Source organism: Bombina bombina, chromosome 1, assembly GCF_027579735.1.
Source record: "Bombina bombina isolate aBomBom1 chromosome 1, aBomBom1.pri, whole genome shotgun sequence".
Classification (NCBI taxonomy): Eukaryota; Metazoa; Chordata; class Amphibia; order Anura; family Bombinatoridae; genus Bombina; species Bombina bombina.
The window spans coordinates 90,145,493-90,167,700 of record NC_069499.1 but is presented as its reverse complement, the minus strand read 5'-3'; the positions used below and the strand labels follow the sequence as shown (position 1 = coordinate 90,167,700).

Sequence of the window (22,208 nt, the reverse complement as noted above, 5' to 3'; positions counted from 1 at the left end):
CTGACCTAGTAGAATGAGCTGTAATTCTCTGAGGCGGAATTTTACCCGACTCAACATAGGCAAGATGAATTAAAGATTTCAACCAAGATGCCAAAGAAATGGCAGAAGCTTTCTGGCCTTTCCTAGAACCGGAAAAGATAACAAATAGACTAGAAGTCTTACAGAAAGATTTCGTAGCTTCAACAGAATATTTCAAAGCTCTAACAACATCCAAAGAATGCAACGATTTCTCCTTAGAATTCTTAGGATTAGGACATAATGAAGGAACCACAATTTCTCTACTAATGTTGTTGGAATTCACAACTTTAGGTAAAATTCAAAAGAAGTTCGCAACACCGCCTTATCCTGATGAAGAATCAGAAAAGGAGACTCACAAGAAAGAGCAGATAATTCAGAAACTCTTCTGGCAGAAGAGATGGCCAAAAGGAACAAAACTTTCCAAGAAAGTAATTTAATATCCAATGAATGCATAGGTTCAAATGGAGGAGCTTGAAGAGCCCCCAGAACCAAATTCAAACTCCAAGGAGGAGAAATTGACTTAATGACAGGCTTTATACGAACCAAAGCTTGTACAAAACAATGAATATCAGGAAGAATAGCAATCTTTCTGTGAAAAAGAACAGAAAGAGCAGAGATTTGACCTTTCAAGGAACTTGCGGACAAACCCTTATCTAAACCATCCTGAAGAAATTGTAATATTCTCGGTATTCTAAAAGAATGCCAAGAAAAATGATGAGAAAGACACCAAGAAATATAAGTCTTCCAGACTCTATAATATATCTCTCTGGATACAGATTTACGAGCCTGTAACATAGTATTAATCACAGAGTCAGAGAAACCTCTTTGACCAAGAATCAAGCGTTCAATCTCCATACCTTTAAATTTAAGGATTTCAGATCCTGATGGAAAAAAGGACCTTGAGACAAAAGGTCTGGTCTTAACGGAAGAGTCCACGGTTGGCAAGAGGCCATCCGGACAAGATCCGCATACCAAAACCTGTGAGGCCATGCCGGAGCTACCAGCAGAACAAACGAGCATTCCTTCAGAATCTTGGAGATTACTCTTGGAAGAAGAACTAGAGGCGGAAAGATATAGGCAGGATGATACTTCCAAGGAAGTGAAAATGCATCCACTGCCTCCGCCTGAGGATCCCGGGATCTGGACAGATACCTGGGAAGTTTCTTGTTTAGATGAGAAGCCATCAGATCTATTTCTGGAAGTTCCCACATGAACAATCTGAAGAAATACCTCTGGGTGAAGAGACCATTCGCCCGGATGCAACGTTTGGCGACTGAGATAATCCGCTTTCCAATTGTCCATACCTGGGATATAAACCGCAGAGATTAGACAGGAGCTGGATTCCGCCCAAACCAAAATTCGAGATACTTCTTTCATAGCCAGAGGACTGTGAGTCCCTCCTTGATGATTGATGTATGCCACAGTTGTGACATTGTCTTATCTGAAAACAATGAACAACTCTCTCTTCAGAAGAGGCCAAGACTGAAGAGCTCTGAAAATTGCACGGAGTTCCAAAATATTGATCGGAAATCTCACCTCCTGAGATTCCCAAACCCCTTGTGCCGTCAGATACCCCCACACAGCTCCCCAACCTGTAAGACTTGTATCTGTTGAGATTATAGTCCAGGTCGGAAGAACAAAGAAGCCCCCTGAACTAAACGATGGTGATCTGTCCACCATGTCAGAGAGTGTCGTAAAATCGGTTTAAAGATATTAATTGAGATATCTTTTGAGTAATCCCTGCACCATTGGTTCAGCATACAGAGCTGAAGAGGTCGCATGTGAAAACGAGCAAAGGAGATCGCATCTGATGCGGCAGTCCTAAGACCCAACATTTCCATGCATAAGGCTACCAAAGGGAATGATTGTGACTGAAGGTTTTGACAAGCTGATATCAATGTTAAACTTCTCTTGTCTGACAAGGACAGAGTCATAGACACTGAATTTATCTAGAAACCTAAAAAGGTTACCCTTGTCTGAGGAATCAATGAACTGATTGGTAAATTGATCCTCCAACCATGAACTTGAAGAAACAACACAAGTCGATTCGTATGAGATTCTTCGAAATGAGAAGACTGAGCAAGTACCAAGATATCGTCCAAATAAGGAAATACCAAAACCCTATTCTCTGATTACAGAAAGAAGGGCACCGAGAACCTTTGAAAAAAATTCTTGGAACTGAGGCTAGGCCAAACGGTAGAGCCACAAAACTGGTAATGCTTGTCTAAAAGAGAATCTCAGACACTAAAAGTGATCTGGATGAATCGGAATATGCAGATACACATCCTGTAAATCTATTGTAGACATATAATGCCCTTGCTAAACAAAAGGCAGGATAGTCCTACAGTAACCATCTTGAATGTTGTTATCCTAACATAACGATTCAATAATGATAGATCCAGAACTGGTCTGAAGGAATTGACCTTCTCTGGTACAATGAAGAGAATAAAATAAAACCCCAGCCCCTGTTCCAGAACTGGAACTTGGCATAAATACTCCAGCCAACTCTAGATCTGAAACACATTTCAGAAATGCTGAGCCTTGCTGTGTCAACTGGGACACGGGAAAGAAAGAATCTCTTAGCAGGAGGCCTTAACTTGAAGCCAATTCTGTACCTTTCTGAAACAATGTTTCTGAAACCAGAGATTAAGAACGGAATTGATCCAAATTTCTTTGAAGAAAACGTAATCTGCCCCATACCAGCTGAGCTGGAATAAGGGCCGCACCTTCATAGATACTTAGGAGCTGGCTATAGGTTTCTATAAGGCTTGGATATATTCCAAACTGGAAATAGTTTCCAAACTGATACCGCTCCTGAGGATGAAGGATCAGGCTTTTGTTCCTTGTTGAGGAAAGGAACGAAATGATTATTTACCCTGGAAAGAAAGGGAAAGCAAAGTTGACTTAGAAGACATGTCAGCATTCCAAGTTTAATCCATAAAGCTTTTCTAGCTAAAATAGCTAGAGACATATACCTGACATCAACTCTAATGATATCAAAAGATGGTATCACCAATAAAATTATTAGCATGTTATAGAATAATAATAATGCTATAAAATTATGATCTGTTACTTGTTGCGCTAAAGCTTCTAACCAAAGTTGAAGCTGCAGCAACATCCGCTAAAAATATAGCAGGTCTAAGAAGATTACCTGAACATAAGTAAGCTTTTCTTAGAAAGGATTCAATTTTCCTATCTAAAGGATCCTTAAATGAAGTACTATCTGCCATAGGAATAGTAGTACATTAGCAGGAGTAGAGACAGCCCCATAACCTTAGGGATTTTTGTCCCAAAAAACTCTAATCTGTCAGATGGCACAGGATATAATTTGCTTAAACGTCTAGAAGGAGTAAATAAATTACCCAAATTATTCCATTCCCTGGAAATTACTTCAGAAATAGCATCAGGGAGATAAAACACTTCTGGAATAACTACAGGAGATTTAAAAACCTTATTTAAACGATTACATTTAGTATCAAGAGGACCAGAATCCTCTATTTCTAATGCAAATAACACTTCTTTAAGTAAAGAATGAATAAATTCCATCTTGAACAAATACAAAGATTTATCAGCATCAACCTCTGAGACAGAAACCTCTGAACCAGAAGAACCATTATCAGTATCAGAATGATGATGTTCATTTAAAAATTCATCTGAAAAAAAGAGAAGTTTTAAAAGACTTTTATGTATACTAGAAGGAGAAATAACAGACATAGCCTTCTTAATGGATTTAAAAAATAAAATCTCTTATGTTATCAGGAACACTCTGAAAATTAAATGTTGACGGACAGCAACAGGTAATGTAACAGTACTAAAGGAAATTTTATCTGCATTAATAAGTTTGACATGACATGCAATACAAATAACAGCTGGAGAAACAGATACCAAAAGTTTATAGCAGACTTAGCTTGGTAGCTCCAGCACTGTGCAGTGATTTTCCTGTAGTATCTTCTGACTCAGTTGCAACGTGGAACATCTTGCAATATGTAAAAGAAAAAAACAACATATAAAGCAAAATTGATCAAATTCCTTAAATGACAGTTTCAGGAATGGGAAAAAAATGCCAGTGAACAAGCTTCTAGCAACCAGAAGCAATAAATAATGAGACTTAAATAATGTGGAGACAAAAATGACGCCCATATTTTTTAGCGCCAAAAAAGACGCCCACATTATTTGGCGCCTAAATGCTTTTGGCGCCAAAAATGACGCCACATCCGGAACGCCGACATCTTTGACGCAAAATAACGTCAAAAAATGACGCAACTTCCGGCGACACGTATGACGCCGGAAACGGAAAAGAATTTTTGCACCAAAAAAGTCCGCGCCAAGAATGACGCAATAAAATGAAGCATTTTCAGCCCCCACAAGCCTAACAGCCCACAGGGAAAAAAGTCAAATTTTTGAGGTAAGAAAAAATATGATAATTCAATGCATAATCCCAAATATGAAACTGACTGTCTGGAAATAAGGAAAGTTGAACATTCTGAGTCAAGGCAAATAAATGTTTGAATACATATATTTAGAACTTTATAAATAAAGTGCCCAACCATAGCTTAGAGTGTCACAAAAAATAAGACTTACTTACCCCAGGACACTCATCTACATGTTTGTAGAAAGCCAAACCAGTACTGAAACGAGAATCAGTAGAGGAAATGGTAAATATAAGAGTATATCGTCGATCTGAAAAGGGAGGTAAGAGATGAATCTCTACGACCGATAACAGAGAACCTTATGAAATAGACCCCGTAGAAGGAGATCACTGCATTCAATAGGCAATACTCTCTTCACATCCCTCTGACATTCACTGCACGCTGAGAGGAAAACCGGGCTCCAACTTGCTGCGGAGCGCATATCAACGTAGAATCTAGCACAAACTTACTTCACCACCTCCCTTGGAGGCAAAGTTTGTAAAACTGATTTGTGGGTGTGGTGAGGGGTGTATTTATAGGCATTTTAAGGTTTGGGAAACTTTGCCCCTCCTGGTAGGAATGTATATCCCATACGTCACTAGCTCATGGACTCTTGTTAATTACATGAAAGAAATTAGGTTTATTTTTTGCCTTGAAAGGCCGATCCTGAGGAAGGGCGTGGCCCTTACCCCCAGTGATATCAGAGATAATCTCCTTCAAGTCAGGGCCAAACAGCGTTTTCCCCTTGAAAGGAATGTTAAGTAGCTTGTTCTTGGAAGACGCATCAGCCGACCAAGATTTCAACCAAAGCGCTCTGCGCGCCACAATAGCAAACCCAGAATTCTTAGCCGCTAACCTAGCCAATTGCAAAGTGGCGTCTAGGGTGAAAGAATTAGCCAATTTGAGAGCATTGATTCTGTCCATAATCTCCTCACAAGGAGGAGAATCACTATCGACCGCCTTTATCAGCTCATCGAACCAGAAACATGCGGCTGTAGCGACAGGGACAATGCATGAAATTGGTTGTAGAAGGTAACCCTGCTGAACAAACATCTTTTTAAGCAAACCTTCTAATTTTTTATCCATAGGATCTTTGAAAGCACAACTATCCTCTATGGGTATAGTGGTGCGTTTGTTTAAAGTGGAAACCGCTCCCTCGACCTTGGGGACTGTCTGCCATAAGTCCTTTCTGGGGTCGACCATAGGAAACAATTTTTTAAATATGGGGGGAGGGACGAAAGGAATACCGGGCCTTTCCCATTCTTTATTAACAATGTCCGCCACCCGCTTGGGTATAGGAAAAGCTTCTGGGAGCCCCGGCACCTCTAGGAACTTGTCCATTTTACATAGTTTCTCTGGGATGACCAACTTGTCACAATCATCCAGAGTGGATAATACCTCCTTAAGCAGAATGCGGAGATGTTCCAACTTAAATTTAAATGTAATCACATCAGGTTCAGCTTGTTGAGAAATGTTCCCTGAATCAGTAATTTCTCCCTCAGACAAAACCTCCCTGGCCCCATCAGACTGGGTTAGGGGCCCTTCAGAAATATTATTATCAGCGTCGTCATGCTCTTCAGTATCTAAAACAGAGCAGTCGCGCTTACGCTGATAAGTGTTCATTTTGGCTAAAATGTTTTTGACAGAATTATCCATTACAGCCGTTAATTGTTGCATAGTAAGGAGTATTGGCGCGCTAGATGTACTAGGGGCCTCCTGAGTGGGCAAGACTCGTGTAGACGAAGGAGGGAATGATGCAGTACCATGCTTACTCCCCTCACTTGAGGAATCATCTTGGGCATCATTGTCATTGTCACATAAATCACATTTATTTAAATGAATAGGAATTCTGGCTTCCCCACATTCAGAACACAGTCTATCTGGTAGTTCAGACATGTTAAACAGGCATAAACTTGATAACAAAGTACAAAAAAACGTTTTAAAATAAAACCGTTACTGTCACTTTAAATTTTAAACTGAACACACTTTATTACTGCAATTGCGAAAAAACATGAAGGAATTGTTCAAAATTCACCAAATTTTCACCACAGTGTCTTAAAGCCTTAAAAGTATTGCACACCAAATTTGGAAGCTTTAACCCTTAAAATAACGGAACCGGAGCCGTTTTGAACTTTAACCCCTTTACAGTCCCTGGTATCTGCTTTGCTGAGACCCAACCAAGCCCAAAGGGGAATACGATACCAAATGACGCCTTCAGAAAGTCTTTTCTAAGTATCAGAGCTCCTCTCACATGCGACTGCATGCCATGCCTCTCAAAAACAAGTGCGCAACACCGGCGCGAAAATGAGGCTCTGCCTATGCTTTGGGAAAGCCCCTAAGAATAAGGTGTCTAAAACAGTGCCTGCCGATATTATTATATCAAAATACCCAGATAAAATGATTCCTCAAGGCTAAATATGTGTTAAAAATGAATCGATTTAGCCCAGAAAAAGTCTACAGTCTTAATAAGCCCTTGTGAAGCCCTTATTTACGATCGTAATAAACATGGCTTACCGGATCCCATAGGGAAAATGACAGCTTCCAGCATTACATCGTCTTGTTAGAATGTGTCATACCTCAAGCAGCAAGAGACTGCTCACTGTTCCCCCAACTGAAGTTAATTGCTCTCAACAGTCCTGTGTGGAACAGCCATGGATTTTAGTGACGGTTGCTAAAATCATTTTCCTCATACAAACAGAAATCTTCATCTCTTTTCTGTTTCTGAGTAAATAGTACATACCAGCACTATTTCAAAATAACAAACTCTTGATTGAATAATAAAAACTACAGTTAAACACTAAAAAACTCTAAGCCATCTCCGTGGAGATGTTGCCTGTACAACGGCAAAGAGAATGACTGGGGTAGGCGGAGCCTAGGAGGGATCATGTGACCAGCTTTGCTGGGCTCTTTGCCATTTCCTGTTGGGGAAGAGAATATCCCACAAGTAAGGATGACGCCGTGGACCGGACACACCTATGTTGGAGAAATTGGGTTCAGTATCCCTTTAATACCAGTGCCATTTATTGTCAATATATCCCAATCCTTTTGATACTTCAGGAACACGTTATTAAAATGACACAAGCTTCTTCATGCTGGCTGTTATGACCATACCGTAATGGCCATTACCCCTGTTGTATCTAACTGCTATGAAGCTTGCAGAAAAGGGCCATTTTTCAATGGGGTGGTCCCTTGTGAGGGGGATCATGGAGGTTAGGTCCTGTGTATGCTGGATGCTCAAGAAGACAAGAACAGGTACTGGTTAAAGGGACACCATTTTTTTCATTTTTAATGTGTTCTCAGTGGGCCACTTTACTTGCTTTACTTTGTTTAAAAATAACCCCTTTATATTTATTCTGTAATTTGAAACAGCTGTTTTTGACTATAAAATCAATTATACTGCAAACATTGGTTAAAGAAAAACAATTAATACACTACTGTGAAATCTTATAATCTGATTGACTGACTACACTGCCCCTTTAAGAGTAATAGCAGCTAAGGTGTTGAGGCAGCAAACCAGAAATGCATTGTGATTTTGTCTTGGTAAATATATATTGCTGAACGGGATTCCAGGCTTAACATGTTAACTGTGAAGTAAAAAACAAAGAAAGCACCCAAATAGTATAATGGGTTAGACCTCACATCCTTTTAAAAAAGCAGAATCCAGAACTCATTAAAAATATAATTTATGCTTACCAGATAAATTCCTTTCCTTCCGGATAGGGAGAGAGTCCACGGCTTAATTCCTTACTGTTGGGAAATCCAACACCTGGCCACCAGGAGGAGGCAAAGACACCCCAGCCAAAGGCTTAAATATCCCTCCCACTTCCTTATTACCCCAATCATTCTGACGAGGGAACAAGGAAAAGTAGGAGAAATATTAGGGTATAAATGGTGCCAGAAGAAGAAAAAAAAATAGAAGGGGCGGGGCAGTGGACTCTCCCCATCCGGAATTTATCTGATAAGCATAAATTATGTTTTCCTTCCTAAGATGGGGAGAGTACACGGCTTTATTCCTTACTGTTGGGAAAACTATACCCAAGATTCAGGGGACACTGAATGAATAACGGGAGGGAACAAAATGGAAGAGGCGGACCCTATTCTGAGGGCACCACAGCCTGCAAAAAGTTTCTCCCGAAAGCTGCTTCAGCCGAACATCAAACTTGTAACATTTTGAAAAAGTATGTAAGGAGGACCAGGTAGCCGCCTTACAAATCTGATCCATAGAGGCCTCGTTCTTAAAGGCCCAAGAGGAAGCCACTGCTCTAGTGGAATGAGAAGTTATCCTCTCAGGAGGATGATGTCCCACTGTCTCGTAAGCTAAGCGGATGACACTCCTTAACCAAAAAGATAGGAAAGTCGAAGTAGCCTTCTGCCCCTTACACTTCCCAGAATAGACAAACAAATAGGAAGATTGTCTAAACTCCTTAGTAGAACTTCAAGGCGCAGATCACATCCAAACTGTTTAGTAATAGTTCCTTCGATGGAGGAGGATTAGGACACAAGGAAGGAACCACAATCTCCTGATTGATGTTGCAATATGACACAACCTTAGGAAGAAAACCTAATTTAGTACGTAAAACTGCCTTATCTGCTTGAAAAATCAGATAAGGGGGCTCACATTGCAAAGCAGAGATTTCAAACTCTGAGCGCAGAGGCAATAGCCAATAAAAAGAGAACCTTCCAAGATAATTTAATGTCAACGGAATGCAGAGGATCAAACGGAACCTGTTGCAAAACCTGAACAACAAGATTTAGGCTCCAAGGAGGAGCCCCAGATCTAAACACAGGTCTGATCCTAATCGGAGCCTTAACAAAGGACTGCACGTCTGGAAACTCAGCCAGTCTCTTGTGCAATAAAACCGACAGGGCTGAAATCTGTCCCCTCAGGGAACCAGCCCATCTTGGAGAAAAGAGAAGATCCTGGCAACCTTAACTCTGTGCCAGGAAAAAACAAGCTCTTCACATCAGAATAAGTCCTCCACACCTTGTGGTAGATACGCCAAGTGACTGGTTTACGAGCTTGAATAAGAGTATCTATGACACTCTCAGAGAAACCTCTCTTGGCTAAGACTAAGCATTCAATCTCCACACAGTCAGCCTCAAAGAATCTAGATTTTGATGAACAAATAGACCTTGTATCAGCAGGTCTCTGCGACAAGTTAACTTCCATGGAGGAGATGAGGACATCGCCACTAGATCCGCAAACCACATCCTCCGCGGCCACAATGGAGCAATGAGGATTACTGATACCTGCTCCTGCTAGATGCGGGCCACAACTTGAGGAAGAAGCGGTAATGGAGGAAAAAGATATACGAGTTTGAACCTGCAGGGCACTTCTAGTGCATCTATTAGCTCCGCTTGGGGATACCTCATTCTGTACCTGGGTAGCTTGGTATTGAGACGGGACACCATGAGATCTATCTCCGGCATCCCCCACTTGCTGCATATCTCTGCAAACACCTCGGGATAGAGAGACCATTCCCGTGGAGGAAGGATTGCCTGCTAACAAAATCCGCCTCCCAGTTGTCCACACCCGGAATGTGGATCACTGACAGCGAACAAAATCTGAGATACTTCCTTCATCAACAAGGAACTTCTCGTTCCCAATTGATGGTTGATGTAAGCCACCAAGGTTATATTGTCTGATTGGAATCCGAACTGGGACAAACAAAGCAGTAGCCAAGCCTTCAAGGCCTTGAAGATTGCTTGTAGTTCCAAAATATTGATCGGGAGGGAGGACTCCTGAGTGCACAACCCCTGTGCCTTCCAGGCACCCCAAACAGCTCCCCATCCAGATAGGCTTGCGGTCGCAGTCACAATCTCCCAGAATGATCTTAAGAAGCATGTCCCTCGGGACAGATCTGGACAGAGCCACCAAGAGAGCGATTTTCTCGACCGTCTGTCTAATACAATCTGTTGACAGATCTGAATGATCGCCGATCCACTGCCTCAGCATCACAGTTGTAAAGGTCTAAGACGAAACCTGGCAAAAGGAATTATGTCCAAGAGACCAATCACCTCCATACATTGAGCCACAGAGGGACTCAAGGAGGTCCGGAGTGCAAAACATGCCAAAGTTAGCTTGCAATGTCTCTGGTTTGTTAGAAATATCCTCATGGATATGGAGTCTATTATAGTATCCAGGAATTCCACCTTGGTACTTGGGATAAGAACTCTTTTCCAAGTTTATCTTCCATCCATGTGATCAAAGAAGACTGAGAAGGTACTCTGAGTATTATTCCGCAAGACGAAAAGGAAATTTATGCTTACCTGATAAATTTGTTTCTTTTACGATATGACGAGTCCATGGATTTCATTCTTACTTATGGGATATCGCCTCCTGGTCAGCAGGAGGAGGCAAAGAGCACCACAGCAGAGCTGTATATATAGCTCCTCCCTTCCCTCCCACTCCAGTCATTCGACCAAAGTTAGGAAGAGAAAGGAAAAGCCAAGGTGCAGAGGTGACTGAAGTTTAACAAAAATAAAGACCTGTCTTAGAAAATGACAGGGTGGGCCGTGGACTCGTCATATCGTAAAAGAAACAAATTTATCAGGTAAGCATAAATTTCCTTTTCTTTTACAAGATATGACGAGTCAACGGATTTCATCCTTACTTATAGGATACAATACCAAAGCTATAGGACACGGATGAAAGGGAGGGACAAGACAGGAACCTAAATGGAAGGCACCACTGCTTGAAGAACCTTTCTCCCAAAAAAAGCCTCAGACGAAACAAAAATATCAAATTTGGAAATTTTTGAAAAAGTGTGAAGAGACGACCAAGTTGCAGCTTTGCAAATCTGTTCAACAGAAGCATCATTTTTAAATGCCCATGAGGAGGCCACAGCCCTAGTAGAATGAGCCGTAATTCTTTCAGGAAGCTGCTGTCCAGCAGTCTCATATGCAAAACGGATGATACTCTTCAGCCAAAAAGAAAGAGGTAGCCGTAGCTTTCTGGCCCCTACGTTTTCCAGAAAAAACAAATAATGAAGATTATTGACGAAATTCTTTAGTTGCCTGCAAGTAAAACTTCAGAGCACGGACCACGTCCAAGTTATGTAACAGACGCTCCTTGCTAGAAGAAGGATTAGGACGCAATGAAGGCACAATAATTTCCTGATTAATATTTTTGTTGGAAACAACCTTAGGAAGAAAACCAGGTTTGGTACGTAACACTACCTTATCGGAATGAAAAATAAGGTAAGGAGAATCACATTGTAACGCTGAAAGCTCAGAAACTCTGCGAGCAGAAGAAATAGCAACCAAATATAAAACCTTCCAAGATAACAATTTAATATCTAAGGAATGCATAGGTTCAAACGGAACCCCTTGAAGAACCTTAATAACTAAATACAAACTCCAAGGAGGAGCAATAGGTCTAAACACAGGCCTGATTCTAGTCAGAGCCTGACAAAAAGATTGAACATCCGGAATATCTGCCAGACGTTTATGTAGCAAAATAGATAAAGCAGAAATATGTCCCTTTAAGGAACTTGCTGATAACCCTTTCTCCAAACCTTCTTGGAGAAAAGATAAAATCCTAGGAATCCTAATCTTACTCCATGAGTAGTCCTTAGATTCGCACCAATAAAGATATTTGCGTCATATCTTATGGTAAATTTTTCTAGTAACAGGCTTACGTGCCTGAATCAAGGTATCAATGACCGAATCAGAGAACCCTCGCTTAGATAAAATCAAGCCTCCAATCTCCAAGCAGTCAGCTGCAGAGAAACTAGATTCGGATGATGGAAGGGTCCCTGAATGAGAAGGTCCTGTCTCAATGGAAGCTTCCATGGTGGCAGAGAGGAGAAGTCCACCAGATCGGCATACCAAGTCCTGCGAGGCCACGCAGGAGCAATGAGAATCACAGAAGCCCTCTCCTGTTTGATCCGAGCAATCACCCGGGGAAGTAGAGCAAACGGTGGAAACACATAAGCTAAGTTGAATGACCAAGGCACTGCCAAGGCATCTATCAGTGCGGCCTAAGGATCCCTGGACCTGGATCTGTATCTCGGGAGCTTGGCATTCTGATGAGATGCCATAAGATCCAGCTCCGGTCTGCCCCATCTGAGAATCAGGGTGGCAAAGACCTCCGGATGGAGTTCCCATTCCCCCGGATGAAATGTCTGTCTGCTCAAAAAATCCGCTTCCCAGTTGTCCACTCCTGGGATGCAGATTGCTGACAGATAACAAGAGTGAGTCTCCGCCCACCGAATTATCTTGGATACTTCTGTCATCGCTAAGGAACTCCTTGTTCCTCCCTGATTGATGTAAGCTACAGTCGTGATGTTGTCCGACTGAAAACGGATTAATTTGGCCGAAGACAACTGAGCCCAAGCCTGAAGCGCATTGAATATTGCTCTCAACTCCAGTATATTGATTGGAAGTAGAGACTCCGACCGAGTCCACACACCCTGAGCCTTCAGGGAATTCCAGACTGCACCCCGACCTAGTAGACTGGCATCCGTTGTCACCATCACCCATGAGGGTCTGCGGAAGCACGTCCCTTGGGACAGATGATCTGCCGACAACCACCAAAGAAGAGAGTTTGTCTCCTGATCCAGATCTATCTGAGGAGACAAAATTGCATAATCTCCATTCCACTGCCTGAGCATGCTCAGTTGTAGAGGTCTGAGATGAAAACGAGCAAACGGAATGATGTCCATTGCCGCCACCATCAATCCAATTACCTCCATGCACTGAGCCACTGATGGCCGGATTGGACTGAAGGGATCGGCATGTATTCAGAATCTTTAACTTTCTGACTTCCGTCAAAAAGATTTTCATTGATATAGAGTCTATTAGAGTTCCCAGAAAATGAACCCTTGTCTGTGGAATTAGTGAACTCTTTTCTAGATTCACCTTCCACCCGTGAGTCCTTAGAAAGGATAGAACAATGTCGGTATGAGACTTTCTAAGCTGATAAGACGCCTTAATCAGAATATCGTCCAGATAAGGCGCCACTGCAATGCCCCGCGGCCTGAGAACCGCCAGCAGAGACCCTAGAACCTTCGTGAAGATCCTGGGTGCCGTGGCCAACCCTAAAGGAAGGGCAATGAACTGAAAATGTTTGTCCAGAAAGGCAAACCTCAGGAACTGGTGATGATCTCTGTGGATCGGAATATGAAGATATGCATCCTTTAAGTCCACGGTAGTCATATATTGACGCTCCTGGATCAATGGAAGAATTGTCCGAATAGTCTCCATCTTGAAGGATGGAACTCTGAGAAACTTGTTTAGACTCTTGAGATCTAAAATGGGTCGGAACGTTCCCTCTTTTTTGGGAACCACAAAAAGATTTGAGTAAAACCCCTGCCCCTGTTCCAGTATTGGAACGGGACAAATTACTCCCATAGTGGAGAGGTCTTCTACACAACGTAAGAAAGCCTCTCTTTTTTATCTGGTCTACAGACAATCGTGAAAGAAGAAACCTTCCCCTTGGGAAGGAATTTTTGAACTCCAACTGATACCCTTGAGACAAGATTTCTAGTGTCCAGGGATCCTGAACGTCTCTTATCCACGCCTGGACAAAGAGAGAATGTCTGCCCCCTACTAGATCCGGGTCCCGGATCGGGGGCCACCCCTTCATGCTGTCTTGGGAGCAGTGGCAGGCTTCTTGGGTTTTTTACCTTTGTTCCAAGCCTGGTTTGCTCTCCAGGTGGACTTGGCTTGAGAAAAGTTCCCTTCCTGCTCGGTGGAAGAGGAAGAAGTGTTTCCCTTGAAGTTTCGAAAGGAACGAAAATTACTCTGTCGTCCCCTTTGTTTAGATGTTTTATCTTGAGGGAGAAGGTGGCCTTTACCTCCTGTAATATCAGAAATTATATCCTTCAAGTCAGGCCCGAACAGGGTCTTTCCCTTGAAAGGAATAGCCAAGAGCTTAGATTTAGAGGATACATCCGCAGACCAAGATTTTAACCATAAGGCTCTTCGCACTAAGATAGCCAATCCTGCATTCTTAGCCGACAATTTGGCGATCTGAAAAGAAGCATCCGTAATAAAAGAATTAGCCAGCTTAAGGGCCTTAATTCTGTCCTGTATTTCCTCTAAAGAAGTTTCAGTCCTAAGGGACTCTTCTAGAGTGTCAAACTAAAAGGTGGCCGCAGTTGTGACTGTTACAATGCGGTTGTAAAAGAAACCCCTGATGAACATAAAGTCTTTTGGGAAGACCCTCCAGCTTTTTATCCATGGGGTCTTTAAAAGCACAACTGTCCTCTATAGGAATAGTCGTACGCTTAGCCAGGGTAGAAATAGCTCCCTCCACCTTAGGGACCGTCTGCCAAGAATCCCGCATGGTGTCAGCTATAGGGTACATTTTTTTAAACATAGGGGAAGGGGAGAACGGTATACCCGGTCTTTCCCATTCCATTGCAATAATTTCAGAAATTCTCTTAGGAACCGGAAAAACATCAGAATAAGAAGGGACCTCTAAGTATTTGTCCATTTTACTAAATTTTTCTGGTGGAACCACAATAGAGTCACAGTCATCCAGAGTCAGCAAAACCTCTTGCAGTAAAAGATGGAGGTGTTCAAGCTTAAATCTGAAGGATATGACGTCCGAATCTGTCGGGGGCAATGCACTTCCTGAGTCAGAAAGTTCCCCTTCAGACAGGGCCTCCCTACCCCCCAATTCAGAGCCCTGGGAGAGTACATCGGAGATAGCCATCAAGGCATCAGAAGTCAGAAGTCGGAGGGACCACATGAGACTCTGTCCTGCTGCGCTTGCCTTGCAAAACTGGCAACTTAGATAAAACTTCTGTAAGAGTGGATGACATAACTGCAGCCATATCCTGCAGAGTGAATGAAGTGGACGCAGTTGAAGAACACAACGTCGCTTGAGCGGGCGTTAAAGGTTGTGACGCTTGGGGAGAAAGTTGCGGCATACCCTGAGTATCATCAAGCTGAGAAACATCCTTAGATACACTTGCATTAAAGAAAATTTGTTCTTTAAATTGTAAAGCCCTCTCAGTACATGAGGGACAAAAAGTAATAGGGTGTTCCACATTGGCATCTAAACACATAGAACAAGTGTTTTCCTGAAGATCAGCCATGACAAAAAAAAAAGCAATAGCAATATAGGTTGTGGTACCAATTAAAAATTACCAAAACAAACAAATAAAAACAAAAAAAACGAGTGTACTGTCTTTAAAAATAAAACTCTTTAGTTTTTAATGGGTCGCAACAAAACAATGTAATAACAGGGATCACTATAATGACTTTCAGAAGATCACCCCTATAAGAGTACTCTCTAACAAACTTATGCAAAATAAATAGCTTGCACCACGCCACACCTACCTGTCCCCACGAGCCAGCCAACAATATTCCGTGAACTGTGTGCCTAAGACCGCTTGTGAATTTACTGAATAAAACAAGCTATAACTCACAGCTGATCTACTAGGGCACCCTAACATGTCAGCACATATAACACAAGGGGGGAAAACATCCATGCATATCACACACTTGCAACTTGATTTACCCCTTCCTGTTGTAGCAAATATTGGCCAGTCTGTTCTGAGCTTGCTTCAACTCCCCAGAAAAAAAAAAGACTGTACATACCTCAATGCTGGTGCCGTCTGCACCTGTCCCACACGAAGAAGAGATTCTTTCAGCACCTCCTATAAATCTGTGGGGACAAACAGGGCCTTAGATATATCTTCTAAGGCCATCAGCAGGGCAACAACAGTATGGGAGACACTGAGAAATGTAGAATCTCATCAGCTCCCATTGTTTAAAAACCTGTAGCTTTACCCTTGAGTAAAATAGCACTCACTGGTACTATATTAAAAATAATAAACTCTTGATTGAAGAATCTAAACTAGCACCTCACTTTACCTCTTCCTATCACTAATACAGGCAAAGAAAATGACTGGGGTGGGAGGGAAGAAAGGAGCTATATATACAGCTCTGCTGTGGTGCTCTTTGCCTCCTCCTGCTGACCAGGAGGCGATATCCCATAAGGATGAAATCCGTGGACTCGTCATATCTTGTAAAAGAAAGGATGGTGCTTGCACCAGAATATCGTCCAAGTATGGGGTTACTGCAATACCCTGAGTTCTGTCAATAGCTAGAAGAGCCCCCAGAACCTTCGTAAAGATTCTTGGAGCAGTAGCTAGGCCAAATGGAAGGGCAATGAACTAGAAGTGCTGGTCCAGGAATGCAAACCTCAGGAACTGAAAGTGTTCCCTGTGGATTGGAACATGAAGGTAAGCATCCTTCAGATCTATAGTGGTCATAAACTGGCCTTCCTGAATTAAAGGAAGGATGAACCTTATCGTCTCCATCTTGAAAGAAAGGACACAAGAGAAATGTGTTTAATTTAGGTCCAGAATTGGGCGGAAAGTTCCCTCCTGCTTTGGGACCAAGGAAAGGTTTGAATAAAACCCCAAACCTCTTTCTTCGATAGGCACCGGGACAACAACTCCTGAGGAGGATAGATCCCGAATGCACCCTAGAAAGGCATCCCTCCTTTCCAGTCTGGTAGACGGATTTGAGAGAAGGAATCTGCCTCTTGGCGGATGAGATTTGAAGCCTATCTTGTATTCCTGAGATACCACCACCAGGACCCACGTATCCTGTACATTCGTGAACCAGGCATCTGAAAAAAGGGGCCGCCCCTTCATGCCGATTTATTTTCGGCGGGCTTCTTACTCTGCTTGGATTTATTCCAGGACTGAGCCGGCTTCCAAGTACTCTTGGGTTGCTTGGGCTTGGAGGACGATAGTTGTCATTGGGATTTGTCAGAACGAAAATTAGAAGATTGTCTTCTCTTGGACTTGTTCTTCTTATCTTGCAGTAGGAAGACACCCTTGCCTCCGGTAACCGTAGAAATAATGGAGTCCAGGCCTGGACCAAATAAAATCTTTCCCTTGAAGTCTTGAAGACTTAGAAGTCATATCCGTAGAACTAGACTTCAACCAGGGAACCCGGCAGGCTAGGACCGCAAAGCCAGAGGCCTTTGCATTTAGGCGAATAATCTGCATGTTCGCATCACAGATAAAATAATTTATCAATTCTCAGAGCTTTAATTCTGTCTTTAATATCCTCGAAGGGAGACTCCACCTCAATGAGTTCCGACAAAGAGTCGCATCAGTAGGTAGACGCTCCGGCAACCGTACACACCGGTTGAAACAAAAAACCCATATGTTGAAACATCTTTCTCAGAAAGGTTTCCATTTTCTTATCCATCTGCTCTCTTAATGAAGAACTATGTTTAGCAAGTGTAGAGATAGCACCATCCACCTTAGGAATGGAGCCCCACAAGTTTTAAAAGTAGACGAGGGGGAAAAGGAAGAACCAATTCTTTCCCATTCGTTCAATTTTAAATCTAAATGACGGTTTCTGAAGCTGCAGAGGTTTACTCATCATCAGATAACTGGGACATAATAGCTAAATCCGGGTCAGGAGAGCTATGTTTAACCTTTCTCTTGCGTTTGTTAGAGCGAGGTAATGCACTGAGGGCCGCAGACACCGCCGTTTGTAACTGCGTGGAAAAGTCTGCATGAAGAAGGCCCCCTCTGGATGGAGGATTAGATGTTCTACGGGGAACTGCAGGTGGAGTGGATAATGTAGCAAAGGTAGTAATCTCATGGGTCGCCGAGTCCTGAGAGGTAGACGGTTCAGAGAGACTAAGAGCCTTAGCAGGCTTGTCTCCCTTCTTATACTTTAACGGTGTTAAGGCATGTGGAACATAATTGAGTGGGCGGGAAAACCACGGCCTCTTTACAATATAAACAGGCATGATTTAGTACAGAAGGAGTACCTTCTAACATGTCAGAGTCCTCCATAGCTCAGGTTATACCCACAGGAGTTTTTATAGAAAAATGCACTTTTATACTCCCAATGGCTGGGGCACTCACCACCTCCTAGACCCAGACAGTTAACAGAGGAAATGCTCTCTTCAGGTTCAAGTCTCAGCTGGAATGGAGGAAATGAACATAGACCACACACGGTCATATGGAGTGCGAGACAGTACTTACCCTGTTATTACAAGTACAGCAAGTAATAGGAGCTGTGCAACACTTTCAAAAACAAAAGTAAAACTTAAAAGTGAAACCTGTTTGTTCCTGCCAAAAACATAGTGTCTATCAGCCCAGGAAAAAAAATCACACAAAGCAGCATGTGAATAATACACTGATTAATTAACCCCAACTGTTTAATAAACCCCCTTCAGAGGATATTAACCCTGGATCCTATCAAGGTATAAAAGAGCCACACTATGACCCTGCGATAGAGTTTTATGTGTAAAAATTGAAACAACCTTACCTCCAGGATCCATGTTGTGGAACAGAACACAGCCTTTCAAGTGTGACAGTCAACACTGACTGCTTAGGAGCTGTTAGCAGTAGTCTGGAAGGTTTTGCAGAAAAACTTTCCCTGCATCTCCAGACTCTAACTTGCATTAATACTCTCACTGAGAGGTTGACATGACTACTTAAAACTCCAGTCCTATCTCAAGACACTTCTCTGCCACCTCCTAACGTGACGAATAGCAAAGAATGACTGGGGTAATGAGGAAATGGGAGGGATATTTAAGCCTTTGGCTGGGGTGTCTTTGCCTCCTCCTGGTGGCCAGGTGTTGTATTTGCCAACAGTAAGGAATGAAGCCGTGGACTCTCCCTATCTTAGGAAGGAAATGTGTACGATAAAAGGGTGAAAAGTGAAATCACCAAGTCCAGTTTGCATAGAAAGAAAACACACTGAGGAAGGGGAGACGTATGTAATGCATTAACCCCCCCCCAATTACCAAAATAAGAGGCCCAGAATTACCTATACTTACAAGCAAGTAATGCACGTTAATTCAGTGTAGTACATGTGCTTTATGGTTTCATAGCCCCACATGCTATCAACACCTTCCCACAGGATCACTTCGCACCATGCTCTTAATGCCTTCAGCAAACGTCTCAGAATGCTTAATAACAGCAGTTTAATCAAAGCGCTTAAAAGGACATACAATATATATTTATAGAATATGTTTCTGGTATTTAAAGGTTTTCATCAGATACATAATGAAATGATTTTAATACCAAGCTCTATGCTACAACTATTGCAGCTCTTTAAAGCACCTTAATTAAACTGTTAAGCCATATGCTTTTTGCTGATGGCATTAAGTACATGGTGAGAATTACTGATTAGTTGGGACCATATTAATAGAATGTGGGGGCTGTGAATTACTGTGCATTGCTTTCTTCTTATGAGAGTTTGCACTTATTGGTGTTATTTTGATATTTTGGAGACCCCCTTCTGCCCCCACCCCAACTCAGCATCTATAGCAAACCTTATGGTTGGCTGAAATTTCTGCTGCAGAGAAAAAGTTCCAGCATTGTAGGCAGAGAGGAAATATCATTACAGTTTACTAGTCAAGTACAAAACTTATCAGAAAGTTTTTTCCTCTAACTGAATGCTCATTCATGTGTGAAAATATAAATACAAAAATACATTTGGTTTAATTATAACCATTTCTAATAATAACTACACTTAAAGGGACATGAAACACACATTTTTTTCTTTCATGATTTAGATAGAGCATACATTTTTAAACAACTTTATAATTTTATCTAATCTGCTTCTTTTTCTTAGTATCCTTTGTTGAAAAGCATATCTGGATAGGCTCGGGAGCTAACTGCTGAATGGTGTCTGCACATCTATGCCTTTTGTGATTGGCGTACCGATGTATTGAGCTAGTTCCCAGTAGTGCATTGCTGCTCCTTCAATAAAGGATACCAAGAGAATAAAGCTAAATTTATAACAGGAGTAAATTAGAAAAATGTTTACAAAATGTATGCTTTATCTAAATCATGACAGAATATTTTGGGGTTTCATGTCCCTTAAAGTATGTGTAAAAACATAATCTTATAACGTAGTTTACCTAAGCACATTTTTTTTAAGTTGTACACACACCACCACTCATTATTACTATTGAGTACAGGTAATGATACAAACTGTATGATACAAACTGTAGTTACTTATTCAATTTCTCTCAGAAAAAAGTTACAAGCCTGGAAGGAAAACTTACTAGTCCACATGTGAATAATAATATATCATCAAATAATATCTCAACCATTTTAGAAGTGTTTCCACTACAGTCACAAATAATTTTAACAGGATTGAAAATTGTACTTCCTAAATACGTCAGACATTTTCTTGAAATATGATATAGCCTGTATAAGGAGTATGAGAACATTGTACAGCAAATTGTAAGTAGCTGGACCATATGATATAGTCTGTATAAGGAGTATGAGAACATTGTACAGCAAATGGTAAGTAGCTGGACCATATGATATAGCCTGTATAAGGAGTATGAGAACATTGTACAGCAAATGGTAAGTAGCTGGACCATATGATACAGCCTGTATAAGGAGTATGAGAACATTGTACAGCAAATGGTAAGTAGCTGGACCATATGATATAGCCTGTATAAGGAGTATGAGAACATTGTACAGCAAATGGTAAGTAGCTGGACCATATGATATAGTCTGTATAAGGAGTATGAGAACATTGTACAGCAAATGGTAAGTAGCTGGACCATATGATACAGCCTGTATAAGGAGTATGAGAACATTGTACAGCAAATGGTAAGTAGCTGGACCATATGATACAGCCTGTATAAGGAGTATGAGAACATTGTACAGCAAATGGTAAGTAGCTGGACCATATGATACAGCCTGTATAAGGAGTATGAGAACATTGTACAGCAAATGGTAAGTAGCTGGACCATATGATATAGCCTGTATAAGGAGTATGAGAACATTGTACAGCAAATGGTAAGTAGCTGGACCATATGATACAGCCTGTATAAGGAGTATGAGAACATTGTACAGCAAATTGTAAGTAGCTGGAGCATTCTATGAATCTGTACTCTCCACAATAAAGAACAAGTTTGCAAAAAAAGGGAACAAAAAGGTCTATTAGAATCACATTTTTATTATGTGTTAAAGGACAAGAAACCTAACAAATGATTCAGATAGAGCATACATTTGTAAACAACTTTCCAATTTACTTCTATTATCAATTTTGCTTCATTCTTTTGGTATTCTTTCTTGAAGGAACAGAAAAGCACTACTGGGGGCTAGCTGAAGAAATTGGTAAGCCAATAACAAAAGCCATATATGTGCAGCCACATTTTAGCCACAGTTTAGCAGCTAGCTCCCACCTACTGAGCCTACCTAGATATGATTTTAAACAAAGGATACCAAGAGAATGAAGCAAATTAGGTAAATTAAGCAAAATTGGAAAGCTGTTTAAAATCGTGTGCTCTATCTGAATCATGAAATAATTTTTGGGATTTCATGTCCCTTTAATTAATGTAGTTTTTATTCTTTTGCATCACTTGTAAAAGAAGATCTGAGGAAATCAATCGACCCATGCAACACACATCAGATTATTATAAGTTATTTCTAAAGCGCCAACAGATTCCGCAGCAGTAATCTGATAAGTAGAGGTGAAAATGTAAACGATTATTGATTATAAACTAACATTTAAACATTGCAGATGTATTTCCCATTTGAGTTTTAAAGTTTGGTGACCATAACGCAGATGCCATCAAATCATTAAAAGGGACCTGAAACCTAAAACTCTCATTATTCAGACAGAGAATACAATTTCTTTAAAGTTTCCAGTTTACTTTTAATATAAATTGACTTCATTCTATTGTTATTCTTTGTTGAAGAGATATCCAGATAGGTAGTGTGCCCATGTCTGGAGCACTACATTGTGTTATGCACAACACTACGGGAGAGAGCACAATGTTATCTAAATGGCCCACATGAATTAGAAGTCTCCTGTTGT

The 22,208-nt window shown here is 41.4% G+C and overlaps 1 protein-coding gene across 1 annotated transcript in view; it reads right to left on the bottom strand.

Annotated features, from left to right (window-relative positions):
• DICER1 (dicer 1, ribonuclease III) overlaps positions 1 to 22,208 on the bottom strand; it is a 292,090-nt gene that overhangs the window by 108,659 nt on the left and 161,223 nt on the right. The gene's annotated exons all lie outside the window — the stretch shown is intronic.